This window comes from Balaenoptera borealis, assembly GCF_965194805.1.
Source record: "Balaenoptera borealis genome assembly, chromosome: 16".
NCBI lineage: Eukaryota > Metazoa > Chordata > Mammalia > Artiodactyla > Balaenopteridae > Balaenoptera > Balaenoptera borealis.
In genome coordinates, this window is record NC_138872.1 from 68,535,332 (window position 1) to 68,552,855 (window position 17,524).

The window sequence follows — 17,524 nt, forward strand, 5'->3', positions numbered from 1 at the left end:
TCTCCCAGAAAGACTTAGGAACTCCCAGTACTTTGTATTTAAATCCTTCCCAAGATCTGACAACCACACATCAAAAGAAGAAGAGCACTGTAGGAACATAAATCCTTGACAGGCTATTGGTAAAGGTCGAGGATCGTATCCACCTGTACACTAGATTCCAAAAGAAGCTTTAAAAGCATTCTTAGGAGAAAGGAAACTAACGTTGAAGGCTCAAAGAAGCCCCTCTTGTTATGTAAAGAACTGTTTCAAGGTAGAAAAGGTTTTGCCCACCACGGAAACTCTAACAAGGGGGGAAGAGTTCAAGGAAACCAACGAGGGCCCTTCTATTTGGGTATCTTCCTTCCATAACCAATATGGCAGGACAAGACCAGAAGAGCAGAGGGCAGGCCTGGGTATGGTGTACCTGAGGGATGAGGTGGGAGGTGGGGATAGTTTGGTGTTTAGGTGTTTACAGTGTGAGAAAGGTGGCACGTTATAGGTAGGAAGGTGAGATGGGCTCAGTAAGCACAGATGTTCATTCATTCATTCATTCATTCAGGAAGGGCCTGACTACCAGGTTGTATCCATTGACAAACGAGATCTCATCTTTGCCCTTGGGGAGCTCACAGCTTAGTGGGAGAGATAGACATAGATAATTATATTGCAATGTGGCAGATGGTGTGATGGTACCATGGGAGCTCTCAGAGGGGCACCTGAAGCTTCCTGAAGGAAGCCATGGCTGAGTTGAGTCTGTAAGATGTATAGGAGTTATCTGGGTGGAGCAAGCTTTGTGTCAGGGTAAATAAGAAAAATAATATCAGCTCTGTTTATTGAGTTCTTATTACATGCCAGGAGCTTTACACAGATCAACTCATTAATCTTCAGAACAATCCCCTGTCGTAGGTATTATTATTATCCCCATTTTACCTGTGAGGAAACTGAGGCACAGAGCCGGTTAACTAACTTTCCCAGAATTGCACAGTAAGTGGTGAGTCTCATATCTAAGCCCAGGCAGTTCAGCTCGATGGCCCTCATTCCGGGCAGAGGGAATATGGTGCACAAAAGCCTGGAGGCTGGAAAAATGGCAGGGGATGGGGGAGGCTGTTAGCTGTTGAGTGTGACTTCCCTTCCCTACGTTCTAGTTATAAGCTCCTCTGGAATCTATTCACTCACTCTGCCAATCATTCACTTATTCATTCAACAATATGTATTGAGTTTCCATTGTTTGTCAGGCATGTTCTAGACCATTGGGATACAACAGGGGGCAAGACAAATCTCTTTTCCTGGACAAACATCACAACCTAGGGTCTTGGCAATTCCCTAGGACTCTTGGAATTTTTTCTCATCTTTCTTCCTTCTGTTTGCCATGGAGAATTTCCTTCTTGTCAGGTTACATTCACTGCCCTTCGAGTGTTTTTCAGACACTCTCTGTCCATTTCCTCTTTAAAACCTCAGAGGTTTGGGAATTTGGGACACAGAGCCAGAATGACCTGAAGGCTATTTCTGCTTTTTTCCTGTCACATCCTTCCCCGAGCTAGCTCTCTGATTTAAGGGGAAAGGGAAGGAGGGAGGAAAAAGGAAATGTAATGAAGAAAAACCCAGACGGATTAGTATATCAAAATACTACCCAGCCATGCATCAATTGCAGGGATATAAAATGACCACAAGCTATCCAGCAATCCCACTCCTGGGTGTATATCAGGACAAAACTATAATTCAAAAAGATAATCAACTATACTTCAATTAAAAAAAAAAAAATCACAAGCTAGGCCACTAGGGTCCACTAGGGGGCAGCCTTTGCCTTCAAAGCCATTCCTCCCCCCAAAATCTTTTTTTTTTTTTAATTTTTTAAATTGGAGTATAGTTGATTTACAATGTTGTGTTAGTTTCTGCTGTACAGCAAAGTGAATCAGTTATGCATATACATATATCTACTTTTTTAGATTCTTTTCTTACGTAGGTCATTACGGAGTATTGAGTAGTCTCTGTGCTCTACAGTAGGTCCTTATTAGTTACCTATTTTATATATAAGAATCTCTTTCAAGAGATGCCCAGATCTTGCAGAACAAAGTGAAACCACAACACCATCACTGTCCATAATGGAAGGTGTCACAGCAACAGTTATCCCCTTCTTCCCCCATTAAACAGGTGAGTCACGGGGGCCCAGAAAAAGGAATCACTTCTCAAGGCCACACATCCTGGAGTGGGGATAGGGCCCAGTTCTTGTGGATTTCCCACTCCTTTATTATACTACTGGTTAGTATTTTCCCCCCAACATTTTATTATGAAAAATGTCCAGCATACAGCAAAGTGGAAAGAATTTTACAGTGAACAGTCGTTTATCCACCACCTAGATCCTGCCATTAACATTTGCTTAATCACGTGTCCATCCATCTCGCTCTCCATCTATCAGTTTGTCTTATTTTTGACACATTTCAAAGTAGATTGAGGACATCAATTCAGTTCCCCCTAAACACTTCAGCCTGCACATCATCAACAAGAATTCAAAACATATTTACAATTTCTTTAAACTTGTGAGGTAAAATTTACGTACAGTGAAATGCACACATCTTCAGTGTACAATGGCTAAGTTTTGATAGATGTGTAACCCTATCCCCTATCACGTTCACCATCTTTTTTTGATGTCACAGCTGCCGTTGAGGATCTGGTGAAAGCTGTGAACACCATTCTCAGAGCAATCCCCGTGTGTGCCGACATCCATGCCCCCCACCCCTGCGGACTCCGGGAATTAGGGCGCCAGGGCACCTAAGATCTTTTAGATTATATTACACTTGATAGTTGTTAAATTTGGGGAGGGGTGTAAATTGTAATGCAGTAAAATAGATCTGTGCAAACCACTTCATTGTGTACTCACTGGAGAGCACATTCCCTTAAAACAAACTTAGCAAGACACCCATGTTACTTTGCTTCTCTTTAGTGTTTTTGTAATGAAGTTGAGTTAAATCCTATCTCTACCTATGGAAGTTAACCATCTTTCTCAATGCATTATAGATAGTTGTCTGCACACCCCTGAGGCCAGGGCAAGAATCCCCTGCCCACCCTTCATGGGAAGCCTTTTGACTTGGTAGGTGGTAGTTGGTGTCTGGACACTGAAGGAGGTGGAGTTGGCTTGAGAAGATGGAGGGAGCTAAAGTCTTTCTACCCAGTGTTCCTTCTCTTGTTCCCTGAGTGTTTAAGTCTTGTGAGAACTGTCAAACCCAGACCGCTGTCTGAGGCACCCAAACCTCGGGATGTGCTGGGTACGCGGTCATGGTTCCTAAATGCCTGCTGAATGGCACTGGTGGGGGCCCTGCCAGGACCTGCAGGGCTGTGACTTGTTACTGCCTTTGGGGGAAGTGGTCCGACAATATCTATTAAAATATATATACATATACACACTTTGACTCTCAAATTTCCCTTTTGGGAATCTATCCTATTGAAATAAATCACTAGCATCGAAGGAAATAACATCCAGAACAAGCATGTTTATTGATGTTTTCTTTGCAGTGGCAAAGAATTGGAACCAGCCTAATTGGGCTAATATCCATTTTATGAGGTATTATGCAGTTGTTGAAAACGGTGAGTCTGATTGGGTGTGTGGGGTTTCTGTGTGCCCTGCGCAGGTACGTGGGGAGTTTCTTGCCTTTTGGGAGGTCTGAGGTCTTCTGCCAGCGTTCAGTAGGTGTTCTGTAGGAGTTGTTCCACGTGTAGATGTATTTCTGATGTATTTGTGGGGAGGAAGGTGATCTCCACGTCTCACTCCTCTGCCGTCTTGAAGGTCTCTCTCTGTGTGCGCTTTAAAATCCCATACCCCTTGCTGGCGGACAATCTCAGTGAAACGGGATGCGCCTCGTCCACTAGATGGCAGGCTTTACTGTGCTTTGCTTCTGCAGGGACGGCCACAGGTGGAGGCTGGGTGGTGTGTGCCTCCCAGCCCACCTTGGCCATGACATTTCGCCTGTCGTGAAGCTTTGGTGTTAGTATCTCAGGGGCCAGAATCCCCTTTTGTCGACCGCCTGAACCTCCCCGCGTGCCCTGAAATGGTCCTCACGCAGCTCGGAGCCCCAGCTCGTGTAAAATGACCAGAGCCCTTCTCTGCTGTGCCTTTGTCTCCTGCCGCAGGGGGAGAAGGCATACCTCGCTTCTTCCGTCACTAGCTCCACCTGCCCTTCTCACTGGCTTGAGGCAAGTCTGTACAATGTAGTCCAATATACAGGCCAATATAGTCTAGGATCCCAGAGCTTGCGCAAGGGCTTTGGGGTCAGGCCTGGGTTCGAATCCTGCTTCCCCTACTTCTTCAGCAAACACTCGTCAGGTGCGTCCTGTGTGCTGGGCACCTTACCATCACGAACAAGACCGCGCTTGCTCTTGTGTCCTGTGTTCTTTCTTTCTTTTTTTTTTTTTTTTAACATCTTTATTGGAGTATAATTGCTTTACAATGGTGTGTTAGTTTCTGCTTTATGACAAAGTGAATCAGTTATACATATACATATGTTCCCATATCTCTTCCCTCTTGCGTCTCCCTCCCTCCCACCCTCCCTATCCCACCCCTCTAGGTGGTCACAAAGCACCGAGCTGATCTCCCTGTGCTATGCGGCTGCTTCCCACTAGCTATCTATTTTACGTTCGGTAGTGTATATATGTCCATGCCACTCTCTCACTTTGTCCCAGCTTACCCTTCCCCCTCCCTATATCCTCAAGTCCATTCTCTAGTAGGTCTGTGTCTTTATTCCCGTCTTGCCCCTAGGTTCTTCATGACCTTTTTTTTTTTCTTAGATTCCATATATATGTGTTAGCATATGGTATTTGTTTTTCTCTTTCTGACTTACTTCACTCTGTATGACAGACTCTAGGTCCATCCACCTCACTACAAATAACTCACTTTCGTTTCCTTTTATGGCTGAGTAATATTCCATTGTATATATGTGCTACATCTTCTTTATCCATTCATCTGTTGATGGACACTTAGGTTGCTTCCATGTCCCGGCTATTGTAAATAGAGCTGCAGTGAACATCTGTGTTCTTTCTGATGATGGGAGACAACCACTGAGCAAACAGAATCCTTCTTTATGTGATAAAGGTTATGAAGGATATAAAATAAGGCCGAGGGCTAGCACTTTCCCAGTGTTCTCACGTAATCCTATCAATAGCCCTGTGAGAGAGTTACTAATATCATCTCCATTTTACAGGTGAGGCACACAGAGGGAGGTTTATGACTTGCTCAAGTGCTACAGCTCCAAAGGGGTGGAGCTGGGACGTGAACCCAAGTGTCTGTTCCAGAGCGTGAGGCTCTTGAACACCATCTCTCCCACCTCTGTCCCTCCTTGGGGGTGGGGGTAACACCACTCCCTTTTCTGAAACACTTCCTGTGTTCCGGCCGTGCCGCGGACCGCACGAGCACAGCTCCCGCTGTTAGAGTGATTCTCCCCGGGCCACCGAGGAGGAAGTGGGCGCAGGGCCCGGCTGCCTTACGCTGATGGAGACGTTGCTTGCCAGGGCTCCGTTTTCCCAGTACCCCCCGCTTGCCCATTTTTCTCCTCCAGGGGCATTCGAGCCGGTACTTGCTGGGCTCTGAGGCCGATGATGATACCAGTTCTTCAGGTCAGCCTGCCTGTTTGCAGAAAGGCTGGCTTCATCGGCCACGACCTGCCCAAGAGGCTGGCTGAGCTCCTAGGTTGTGAGAGGCGGACTAATGGGGAAGGTCTTCTCTTCAGACCTCACTGTGGTAGGGCCAGGGGCTCTCTCTTCCTGCTTGGAAGGTAAGGAATACCTGGATGGCTCAGGAGGACGAGGTGAAGGTGGTGGAAGTACCCACCTCAGGGCCATGTGGCTGTGGGAATCCCACAGGCTGTGTGTGCAAGTGTTTAGAACACCACCTGGAACATACTTGGGGTGCCATATGTATTTGCCGCTAGTCTGGTCGGCGTGGTTTACCCAACCCTTTCCAAGTTCCCTGGTTGATTTTTGCAGGATTTGCCAAGTTTGGAGTTTCCTGTTTAGTGAGCTTTTTCTTTCCTCCCAAAGTGGCATGTTTTCAGGACATGGTTTCTTGGGTGAGAAGTCCAGCTTCTTGGAGACTGTAATGGGCAGGCAGAGAGAGGGGTCAGAGGCACCCCTAATAAATGTCAGCTGTTGTTTTCTCTCTTATTACTACCCTCCTGGGTACCATATGTCCTGGAAAACTTACAACACTTAAGCTGACTCTTTGATGAGGAAGTGAGGCATTTGGCTCCAGTGAAGTGGCCTGAGAGGGGGGGTGCCTGCCCAGCTGAGGAGTTCAGAGGACCTGGTTGCTAAGCCTGCCACCTTAAGACACTGTTCCGGTTATATATGCAGCCAGCATGTACTAAGCACTTACTGTGTGCCAGGTGCTTTAAGGGAAGCATCGCATGTCGTGCTCACCTCCAACCTTTGAGGTTTCACCCCCATTGTTCAGGTGAAGAAGCTGCAGCTTGGAGAGGTTAAGTAATTCATTTAAAGTTGCACAGTCATGAAGTGGCAGATCTACGGTTCAAAGCCGGGCTGATGCCAGAGCCTGTGTGCCTAACCTCTACCCCATCCTGCCTCCCTGGGTGCTCAAGCTGGTGGAACTGAGGGCATCCAAAAGGTGAGAGGGAGAGGGATAGAATAAAGTTCACAGCAGTATCTTGAGAAAGTGTTTTCACTTAAAAATTAAAAGGTGTCCGGGACTTCCCTGGTGGTCCAGTGGTTAGGAATCTGCCTTCCAGTGGAGAGACGCAGGTTCGGACCCTGGTCAGGGAACTAAGATCCCACGTGCCGCGGGGCAGCTGGGCCCGCGCTCTACAACTAGAGAGAAGCCTGCGCGCCACAACGAAGAGCCCGCGCGCCGCAACTAAGACCTGACGCAGGCAAAAATAATAAATAAATAAATAAACATTTAAAAAAAAAAAAAATTAAAAGGTGTTCAGGTTACACAGGGAAACATCAGGACACAAGGTGGTTTGAGCTTCTGGGAGGAACAGGTCTTCATGGGAAAACCAACTTCCCACCTGGATGGATGCTGGGCCTTGCAAGCCTCCCGTATCATTCAGAGAATCAGAGTCACCAAGCAGACAATGGAACAAGGGATTTACTGGAGGAATTTGATCTTACGCAAGCTTGGAGAAGCTGGGAATGGGAACGGTGTGCTGGGAGATCAGAGGAAGAGCAGTGAGTGGTCCAGGCAGGCAGGGTGCAGTAAGTAGGGAATCCAGTAAGCCAGGCACGCCGGGCTACCAAAGGGTATATTAATTAACCTCGTGAAGCTTCTACTAGTATCATCTCTTGGGTCACCCAGTACAGGTGTGCCGACAGCTTCTTACTCATTTGAAGACAGTTCTTGGGGGCCCCAGAATCCTTCAGTTCCCAGGTGAAGCTGCCCCAACTCCTTCAGCCATTGGCTATCTAATCCCTAACCCACAAACCACAATTTCAAACACTACGTGACAGAGCTGTGTGTCCCCTCACCAACACAGATCCAGAGCTCCTCGCAGATGGTGCTCTAATTAGAGTAGCGTCCTCATCAAGCATGACCTGAGTGAGACAGAACCCTCCAGGGGTGGCAGAGGAGAGAGGGATTGTCCCCTTCCTCGTTCTAGATCAGCGGTTTCATGCTTTTCCGACGGCAGCTCGCTACAAGAGAGAGGTTTCACCCACCACGAACACAGGCATGCACACTCACAACTGATACCAAACCATCATGAGATAATACTCACCCGTACTAATGCTAGCTGTGCACTTGGATATAGTATCATCTCTTCTACAGCCTCTCTCCTGTTCTGTTCTATTCTCGTTCCTTTAATAAACCCTTTAAGAAAAATGGTCTTGACTCTCAGTTGATTTCATTAACCACCGACAGATGTGTCATGACCCACCATTTGAACAACACTCTTCTGGACCACGTCATTCTCTTTCTGCAGCCTCAGACGACATTATTGTTTTGGGGGGTTTGGGATAAGGCCAGCCCCATCACACTGTTGATTTGTTTTAGGTTTACATTCAGTTAAACCTCTTATGCCAACTCCACCAGGTGCTGCTAGCCTATGTTTCCTATGTCCTTGTGCAGTTTTTGGTTTTTTTTCAGACTTGAGGTTGGGCTGGATGCATTTCGTCTTGTTGGATCTGGCCCTTTGCTCTAGGGCTGTGTCGAGAGCTTTTCGTAACCTCTCGCTCTGTTCCAGTGTCTTCTGGATGTCACTTGCCTGACACTGTTCTTTGTATCAGGTCAGTGCCATTTCCCCACCCTTCCCCCATACTTGTTTACTTTTTTGTTTTAAAATGTAGGTCTGATTCAGGCATGGTGAGGCCAGTGGATCAGGAGAAGGTGGCCAGTGAAAAGATGTTGATAGTTTATTACTTGTAGTTCCCAGGAGGGAATGCCACACCACACAGGGCCACCTGGGGAAACACCAGGGTCAGTCAGGGGGCAGAGGGAGTGGGAGGGGCCCTTCTTGTGGTTTCCATGGGAAGGAAAGGGTGAGGCAGGTTAAGCAGGCTTAGGACTGGCTAGTTTGAATAATTTCAGCGGGTTCTAGGAGAAGGGGCTGTCTCTAGTTGTCCAGCCCTGGTGTGATTAGTGCAGGGGACTAGTGGCCTGGAGTGTAAGAGCTCCATAAAGGAGATGGTTGGAGGCATGGGCTCTGGATTGGCTGCTTTGCTTCTGAAAGGTACACTTGCAGCTGATTTTATTATCTCTAGGAATTGGCTAGCCTTGGGAAGGGCAGTCTTTCTGGGGTCAGCAAGGCCCCAGATGTCAAAGCATCAGAAACACAGAAAGTAAAAAGCTGTGATTAATACATTTAAAACTTTTTATTTAATGGTATTATCAAACTCGTTTAGCTAGAGAGTTAAAAAACCCCGTGTGCATTGAAGAGCCTCTGATGGAAAGCAGCGTCCCCTCCTCCACCCCCAGTTCCTCTCTTTAGAGTGGTGCTTCTGAGACCAGAATCACCCACAGAGTGTCCTACCCCAGGGATTCTGCTTCAGCAGATCTGGGGTACACCTGAGAATTTGAATTTCTAGCAAGTTCCCAGGGGATGCCGATGTATCATCCCTCCAGGGGACCACGCTCTGAGCACCACTGCCTTGGAGGACACCATTTGAAATTCTTTCTTCTTGTGCTCGAGCTCTATGTTTTAATGACATGCTCTGTCATTATTTCACTTCACTGCTTCATGGCTCCAACTTCCTGAGCAGGACTTAGCTCGCTGACACCATCCCTCTGGTGCCCTCCCCCACATACCTGCAGCACAGGTGTACCGCCACTTCTGGGTCTCTCATTCAACAAAAGGGTCATATTATTGAGCATCTTGTAGGTGTCAGGCACTGACTGCTCACTGCGATTTGCCTGAGAACAAGCCAACCCTGCCCTCGTGGAGCTTATATTCTAGTTCAAGGCTCCACAGGCTTTCCCTGTTACGGACCAGATAGACTTTGGAGCCATATGGTTGCTGTCACAGCTACTCAGCATTGCCATTGTAGCATGAAAGTGACCACAGACCATATGTAAATGAATGGGCGTGGCTGTGTTCTACTAAAACTTTCTTACAAAACAGGTGATGGGTTGGATTTGGCCTGCAGGCTGCCGTTGGTCCTCTGTTGTAGTGTGTGTGACAGACAATAAAGTAGGTAAAAAGTAGAATATACAGTATGTCAGATGGTAAGTGTTAAGGAGAAATATAAAGCAGAAAAGGAGGATTGGGAGTATGGGCGAGGGGACAGGACTTGCAAATTTAGATAATGGTGGCAGGGAAAGTGTCACTGAGATGGGGACATTTGAGTAAAGACTTTTGAAGATGAAGGAGGGAGTCATGCAGCTCCCTGGAGGAAGAGCATTCCAGGCAGAGGAACAGTCGGTGCAAAGGTCCTGTGGCATTAGCGTGCTCAACAAGGTTGAGGAAGCAGCAAGGAGGCCCCCGAGTCTGAGTGGAGGGAGCCAAGGGGAGGAGAGGAAGACAGAGGTAATGTGAAGGCAGCTGCTGAAGTCTTTGTAATCCCTTGTAAGGAATTTGAGCCACAATAATGGATTCCAAGAGTGTACTGTGGCTCTAGTAGTTTTAATCGTTCCTTGGTATTTGCGGAGATTGGTTCCAGGACCCCTGGTGGATGCCAAAGTCCACAGATGCTCACATCCCTTATAGTCGGCTCCCCTCCCCCATCCCTGTGTCTGGAAATACAGACGGCCGATTGTATATTTACAGCTCCATTTCTTGTTTCCTCAGTTATAAGAAGTACCTCTTGACTTTCTGTTTTGTAAGAGGTACCAGGCATTGTACCAAGCACTTTTACATGCAATACATCATTTAATTCCTGTGAGATAGAGACTAATATTTTCTCCATTCTATAGAGGAGGAAATTGAAGCTCAAGAAAGGTCAAGTGACTTGGCTAAGGCCACACAGCTAGTAAGTGCCAGAGCTTGGATTTGAACCCAGGTCTGCCTTTATTAGAGATGTTAGCACCCACATTATCCTGAGAGGCAATGCTGTAATCCTTCAGGGGTACTGGGGGAAACTGTGGGTTTTGGACAATAAAATGGAAAACCTTTGCCAAGGAGGGATGTGTGTGCATCAGTCAAACAAAAGAGGAACTATTCTGAGAGAGGGGAAAGGTTCTTTTCTGTGGGAACTCTGACCAAACCTCTGACAGCTCATTTATGTGATGCTGGTGTAGTTTGACATTCATAGTACAAGACTTGCATGCAATTAGCCTGAATCGTTCTAACACAGTTTCTTGAAAACATTTGGAATTTTCCCTGTCTGGCCTTGTGCATGATGTAACCATGGCTTTATTTAGTTGGTCATCCATCCCAGAATAGTGCCATCTACATCTGCCCGCATCACTGTGGTCCGATTGAGGTCTTGTTTTACTGGAGGGCCGAGACCGTCGTGTGGGCTTGCTTTGTGGACCCCCTTCCGAGGGATCATTTGCACAAACGTGATGGCAGAGCCTCTTTTTAGCGTGCGACAGTGTAAGCTGGAGTCCTGTTAAGTATGCCATGCAAATGAGATGCAAATGAGGGGGCCACCTTGGCTGGGTGGGGATGTCAGAGCTCTGGGGACTTCTGCCCGCCTCCTCATCAGTAGGCTGATGAACCTGGCAGTTCCTTTAACAATCATCTTTTCGGCCCACCAAAGGGCTTTTAATGAGGGCAGAAGCTGACTACTCCTGCAACCCCTTCAGACACCTGGTGATTGGAAGCCGGAGAGACTGTGCGCTTTGCACAGGCTGTCAGACGCCTGCGAGTTACCATCAGCTGCCTGCTGGGCTCTGAGAAGGGCTGGGGCAGGAAAGGGAAATGGCGGTAACAGACTGCTATTGTCTGTTCCTCCTCCTCCTGTGGAGCTGCGTGACGCAGCCTTGGATGGCTGGATTTGGGCTCTCACGCCAGCTTCCGTGGTCCTCGCTGGGTGCCTGCCTCGGCTCAGAACATGGGTCTCCCCAGGGACTTGGAATAAGAGCTAAGAGCCTGCCCCCCCCAAGTTGAGGATCAATGATCCTTTGATTTTATTTCTTCTTCCAGTCTAACCAACTGTCTTTGCTTGTAGCTTAAGAAATCCCAATCCAAGCAGCCTTTTGAAGCAAGGAAAGAAAAGTGAACAAAACCGCAGGAAATTAGGAAACAGTGGAGAAAGACACATGGGTATATTCACAAAGAGCCAGTAGACCCAAAGGATGCTCCCTGGTATCTTTCTGCTTATTTCTCCTAGTTTTGCAGGGGCCTGTACAGTGCAGTTCCCTTGACAAAATCATTACCATCTCTCTAAATATAAAATACACAAAGCAAGGACCTCCTAAGTGCCAGGCACAGTGCAGAATTCTTTACCTGTATTAGTACATTTAATCTCCATTTACAGGTGGAGAAACTGAGGCCCAGGGAGCCTAACTGACTTGCCCAAGGTCATTTAGCTAGGAGGTGGCAGAACTGACGTTTGATCCCTGAAGTCCTTAACCACTGTGACAAATTGAGGATTTAGGAATTGAAATGGTGACTTCGGCTGAGGGATGAGTGAGCTTTCATTATTTCCCCAGCCTTCCCATCCAGGCTTCCTGCTGTCAGACTGACCTGGGCTGATCACCGTCTCAGCTCATCATTAGCTCAAGAGGCAGCTCCTGGGGCTTGTGGGCTACAGGTTCCCCTAGATGGGGGGTGATGGATGGGTAGGCAGATCCTGGGCTTGAAACGTCTTGCCTGCAGATTACTTTAGCAGGGTTGCTGCCTGCCAGGTCTCCAGGGAGTGGGTTGTTCACTGAGGCTTGGGGTCTGAAAGTTAATGTGAAAGGCCTATTTCCATGGCCTTGCTTCAGGTGTTTCTTGGGTCCATGGCACATTGGCAGGGGCCAGACTCAGCCCTCATCCACGAGCACATTGGATGTGTCTTTCCCCAACTGTTCATAGCAGATATAACGGGGGTGATGGTTGCATTGGTGTTCATGGTCAGCACTCAACAGACGTTTGTTAAAAATGAAAATCTGAAGAAGACAGAACCTTGTCAACAGTGTCCTGTAGCCATGGGGCCATATTTTGGTTTGCTCCACCCCTGCCCTTCCCAAACAGGTATACTTTTGAGAAGGGGCATTGGTGTTCTTTGGTCCCATTAGAGCCTCATCACAACCCTATGAGATAATACCTATCCCTTTCCTACTATTATTCTGACTTTACAGATGAGGAAAGTGCAGCTCAGAGAGGTGAATTTACTTGCCCAAAGTCCCACAGCTAGTGAGCAGCGGGGCTTGAATTAAAATATAGATGTGACTGATTGTAAACCTAGGCTCTTAATGCGCAGCGTTCCTGGGGAACACAAAGATATCTTCTTTGAGCCTCTCTCCCTCCCTCCTCACCCCCTACTTCCTTCCCTCCATCCATTGTTCTTTGAGTCTCTCCGGTGTGGGAGGCCGTTTGCCAGACACCGAGAGGGCTCTGTGAATGAGTATGACCCCTTCCGCACAGAGTATTTCACAACTTACTAAGAGAGCAAGGGAGAGAGGACCGACTCTAACAGGGGGCATGGTGAAGTGATAACCCAGCTTGAAGACAAGTGCTGTGGGAGGTGCCTGCCGAGGAGAGAAGTATTCCACGCAATGGGGCTGGGAAAGGCTTCGCAGAGTCAAAGGCAGTGGAGTTCGTTCTGGAGGGGGAGGACTAACCCCTGCTAGGACTCAGCGGGGAGCTTCGCCTGTTTCATGTGTTGAAAGATGAATAGAGCTTTCATGGGCTTTGGCCTTCTGAAATCTACTCTTCACACCCAGCCAGAGGGAGCGTTCTAAAATGTAAATCAGACAGTGCCCTTCCCCTACTTAAACTGTTCTAAGGCTTCTCAGAGCTTTCCATTGAAGTCCAGACCCCTGGCCCTGCTCTGAGAGCCTGCAGGGGCTGCTTCTCTCGCTGAGCCTCTCCCTCCAACCTCGTCTTCTTTCTTTGTCCTCTTGCCGTGATAGCCTCCTCGCCGCTCCACCAAAAGAGTGTCCTTCCTTCTCGCACCTGCTCTTCCCTCAGCTTGGATTGTTCTTCCTTGAGCTCTACATGTGGTGGCTTCCGGTCACCCCTCAGTTGTCCACTCAAATGTTACCTTCTCAGAAAGGCCACCCCAGAGCCTTATCCAAAGAATGAATCCCCTCCCAGTCCCTCTACCCCATTACCCTGGCTAACACTGTCTTGGTATTTGTCCCGTGTTGTTATTATGTTGTTGATTTGTTTCTTTGCTTCTTACCTGTTTCCCTCCACTGGGTGCAGGGAAGAAACAGTCTTATTTTTCATACCACTATGGGCTAGCGCCTAGTGTCCAACTGCCATGTGCAGATGCACAGTGAATGTTTACTGAACAAGTGATTAAATAGGTGGCAAAGTGGGTTAAATGGTGGGCTGTGAGGATGAAGTGACTGCAGGAGTGAAGACCCTGGGCCTGAAGGGCCATTGGATTTCTGGGGTGTTGAGACTACAGAGTGTATCTGTGAAGACAGATCGATGCCGTATCACAGAAGAATTGTTCATGCATTCTAGGGATTTTGGATGTTATTCAGTAGTTGATGAGCCATTTGGGGTGGTAATTACCTAATCTAGATACCACTGGTGGCAGTGAAAGAGAAGGATCTCAGGAGGATGGATGAGAAGATGCACACTTGAGTTAAGGAAGTGACAACAGAAAGGGACAGATGAGAGTCAATTGATGTGGAGAGTCAAGGAGAGGATGGAGGAGTCAAGGATTAATTGAGATTTGTGGCTCGGGAAGACGCGTGCATAGTGATAAGCAATCAGGGTTAGAAGTCAAAGAAGCTCACTTGGAGGGAAAGGCGATGCTCTTGGATTTGTACAAGCTGGGTCTGCGACGTTTTGGGCTCACATGGGTGACTACGTCCAGTAGGTGGATCTATATATCCAGGCACCCAACTGAGAAATTAGAGCCGAGAGTAGAGGTTCAGGCATCAGTAGCCTAACGGTGGAGCCGAAGCTGTTGATGTGCCAGGTATTAGAAGGCGGGGAGTTGGAAGAACAGTATGGGTGGGACCCTGGGAAATGGAGCCACTTCAAGGGTTAGTGGAGAAAGAGGAACCAGTGAAGAAGAGAAAAAAATGGTGCTCTGAGAGAAAGAAGGGGAGCCAGGAGAGTGGAGGGTCCCGGGAACTGAAACAAGAGAGAGTTCAAGAAAGTGAAGCGGGGACTTCCCTGGAGGTCCATTGGTTAAGACTTTGCCTTCCAATTCAGAGGGTGCAGGTTCGATCCTTGGTCAGGGAGCTAAGATCCCACATGCCTCATGGCCAAAAAAACCAAAAAACATAAAACAGAAGCAATAGTGTAACAAATTCAAAAAAGACTTTAAAAAAAAAGGTCCACATAAAAAGAAAGAAAGAAAGAAAGAAAGTGAACGTGGCCAGCCTGTTAGGTGCTGCCAACTGGAAATGGTAGAGAGAACAGGCTGAGCGAGGAGACAGCCTCCCGATTTGGTCATTTAACTTAGGCATTTGGGCAGTGCTTGTTCAGTGGCATGGTGGCAGGAAAAGCCAGGATGCTGGGTGTTAGGAAGGGGAGGTGGAAAGAGAAGTGTAGACAGCTCTTAAGAGAGTGTGGGTTGTAAAAGGAAGGGGTCAGGAGAGGAAGCTTGAGAGAAAGTCATTTATGAGAAAAACTCAATCGTTTCTATAGTGGGAATGGAAGAAAGCGTGAAGGAAGGGCTCAGGATGCTTGGAAAAGGGGGCAGGAAGTATGCAGAAGAGGTTCTAGGCCTTTGTCGTCACATAGTTAGGTGTTCAAATCCCAGCTCTGCCAGCTACCAGCTGTGGGACTCTGGGCAAGTGAGTCAGCCCCTCTTAGACTCTGCTTCCTCAACTGCCCAACAGCGAGAGCACACACCTCGCAGAGTCACGGCAGGGGTGCCAGGAGAGTGTGTATTGGGACCTTCACAGTGGTACCTGGGGAGTTTTGAGTTAGTGGACTCTTCTCAAGCTCCTTTATAAATTTATTTATTTATTTATTTATTTTTGGCTGTGTTGGGTCTTCATTTCTGTGCGAGGGCTTTCTCTAGTTGTGGCAAGCGGGGGCCACTCTTCATCGCGGTGCGCGGGCCTCTCACTATCGCGGCCTCTCTTGTTGCGGAGCACAGGCTCCAGACGCGCAGGCTCAGTAGTTGTGGCTCACGGGCCCAGCTGCTCCGCGGCATGTGGGATCCTCCCAGACCAGGGCTCGAACCCGTGTCCCCTGCATTGGCAAGCAGATTCTCAGCCACTGCGCCACCAGGGAAGCCCTCAAGCTCCTTTATAGATGCCATTTAGAAAAGACCACAGTGACACCCGCTAACCCTTGGTCCACATTAGGTGCTTCCTGCTCTAAAGTCTGAACTCACGACACACATCACACTGATAATGATTCTCTGTGTAGTGGATAGTGTGGGGCGCCACCCAGATCCCCTTTCATAACTGAGGCACTTCTGCCCCAGGCATGAGGAGCGTTGGCTGCTGACGACTCACAGCTTAGTCCTCCAGGAATTGCCCTGAAGAGACTTGCATTGTCCAGGCGCAGCCCACACCCAAGGACTGGTCGCTGGTTGGGGGGTGGGTACAGACGTGTCCACTGGGGACATGTCTGAAGGAACATCCCGACCTCAGAGCTCCCTAATAGATCGGGTGAGGTCTGTTATGACTGCATTGCCATTTCACTCCTCCCTCTGTTCTGTCTGTCCTGCTTCCCTCATTCCCTGTGGGGGTTACTCCCAAGGGTAAGACCCAGCAAGACCCCTACACACAAGTCTCCACATCCGTCTGTTTTCAGGGAACCTGACTTAAGACACCCTGTTTAATGTCTGTATCTTTCCCGTGAACTGTAAGCTTCTTGAAGGCGTTGACTCTGTCTGTCTTGTTCATTGTATCACCAGGTCTAGGCACATAATAGATGCTCATTAATTATGTGTTGAATAAATGAATGAACTGATTTCCTAGACACACACAGGGGAGTCCCCTGATATATACAAATTTCTAGAATTGTGAATTACAGATCAAGTTCTCCACGAGTGCCTTTCTGTGGGCACGTGAGCCTGCCTGGGCCCACCCGGTACGAAGCCATCGCTCACAGTAGCTTTGTGTCTTCTGTGAGTGATTTCCAGGTTTCTATCAGCAAACGGTGGTCACAATTTATAAAATGTTCACACAAGAATATTCGGGCTGCATTCAACATCATTTTTGTACAGAGAGGTTGTTCCTTAGGGCCTTTAATTTTCTAGCTTTCATTATTGGGAGAGTAAAATGTATCACTTGCAACCCAAAATTGATTTTTATTTCCCAAAAGAAGCCCATAAAAATAAATAACTTCCTGGGAGGGAAGAAAGAAAAGAACTCTTTAGGCTGGGCAATTTGTTAAAAAAGAGGAGAAAAGGAAGCCTGGAGGGGCAAAGCAATCTAAAGATTTAGATTGTATCTCCCCCCAACCCCCACTCCTCCTTTTTTTTTTGTTGTTTTAATTTGAGGCTTACTGGACTTTGAAAACACTTATGCTGTTGAGAAGGTTCACTAGGGACAGCTTCATGGGACATTCTGGAGCATTGCCCCACCATTTGTTCCTCTGTGACTCCAACCTACTACTGTGTTGCTACTGGGGAGGAGATGTGTTGCCAGTATCTCATTAGTAATTGTATCAGTAAGTTTTTGCTGTGTAACAAATCACTCCGAATGTAGTGGGCTTAAAAGGACAAACATTCTTTCTCTCAATTTTGTGAGTCTGCTGGGAGGTTCTTCTGACCTGGGCTGGCTTGTCTGGGGCTGCAAGGTTTAGGATGGCCTCAGTCTCACACGTGGTGGTTTGCTCAGTGTCAGCTGGAGTGACAGGGCTGACCTAGCCTTGTGTTTCTCACCATTCTGCAGGCTGGCTCTAGCTTGTTCATGTGGTTGCAGTCATAGGCGTCTCAAAAGCAGTAAGTGAGAGCATTTCAACTCAAGCCTCAATTCACAAGCACTTTTTTAGGACTCTGCTTATATCACACTGCCTAATGTCCCAGTGGCTAAAGCAATTCACATGACCAAGTCTACATTCAGAGAATGGAAAAACAGACTTTCATTCTTTCA

At 47.7% G+C, this 17,524-nt stretch overlaps 1 protein-coding gene and 2 long non-coding RNA genes across 5 annotated transcripts in view; 2 read left to right on the forward strand and 1 right to left on the reverse strand.

Moving 5' to 3' along the window:
- The window catches only part of LOC309614378, a 477,476-nt gene that overhangs the window by 245,109 nt on the left and 214,843 nt on the right, over positions 1-17,524 (reverse strand). The window lies entirely within an intron of this gene.
- The window catches only part of PRKCB (protein kinase C beta), a 311,912-nt gene that overhangs the window by 173,868 nt on the left and 120,520 nt on the right, over positions 1-17,524 (forward strand). The window lies entirely within an intron of this gene.
- LOC309614385 lies at positions 5,632-9,613 on the forward strand. Its single transcript, XR_014236144.1, has 2 exons — positions 5,632-6,658; positions 6,901-9,613. It is a non-coding gene; the product is annotated as an uncharacterized lncRNA (long non-coding RNA).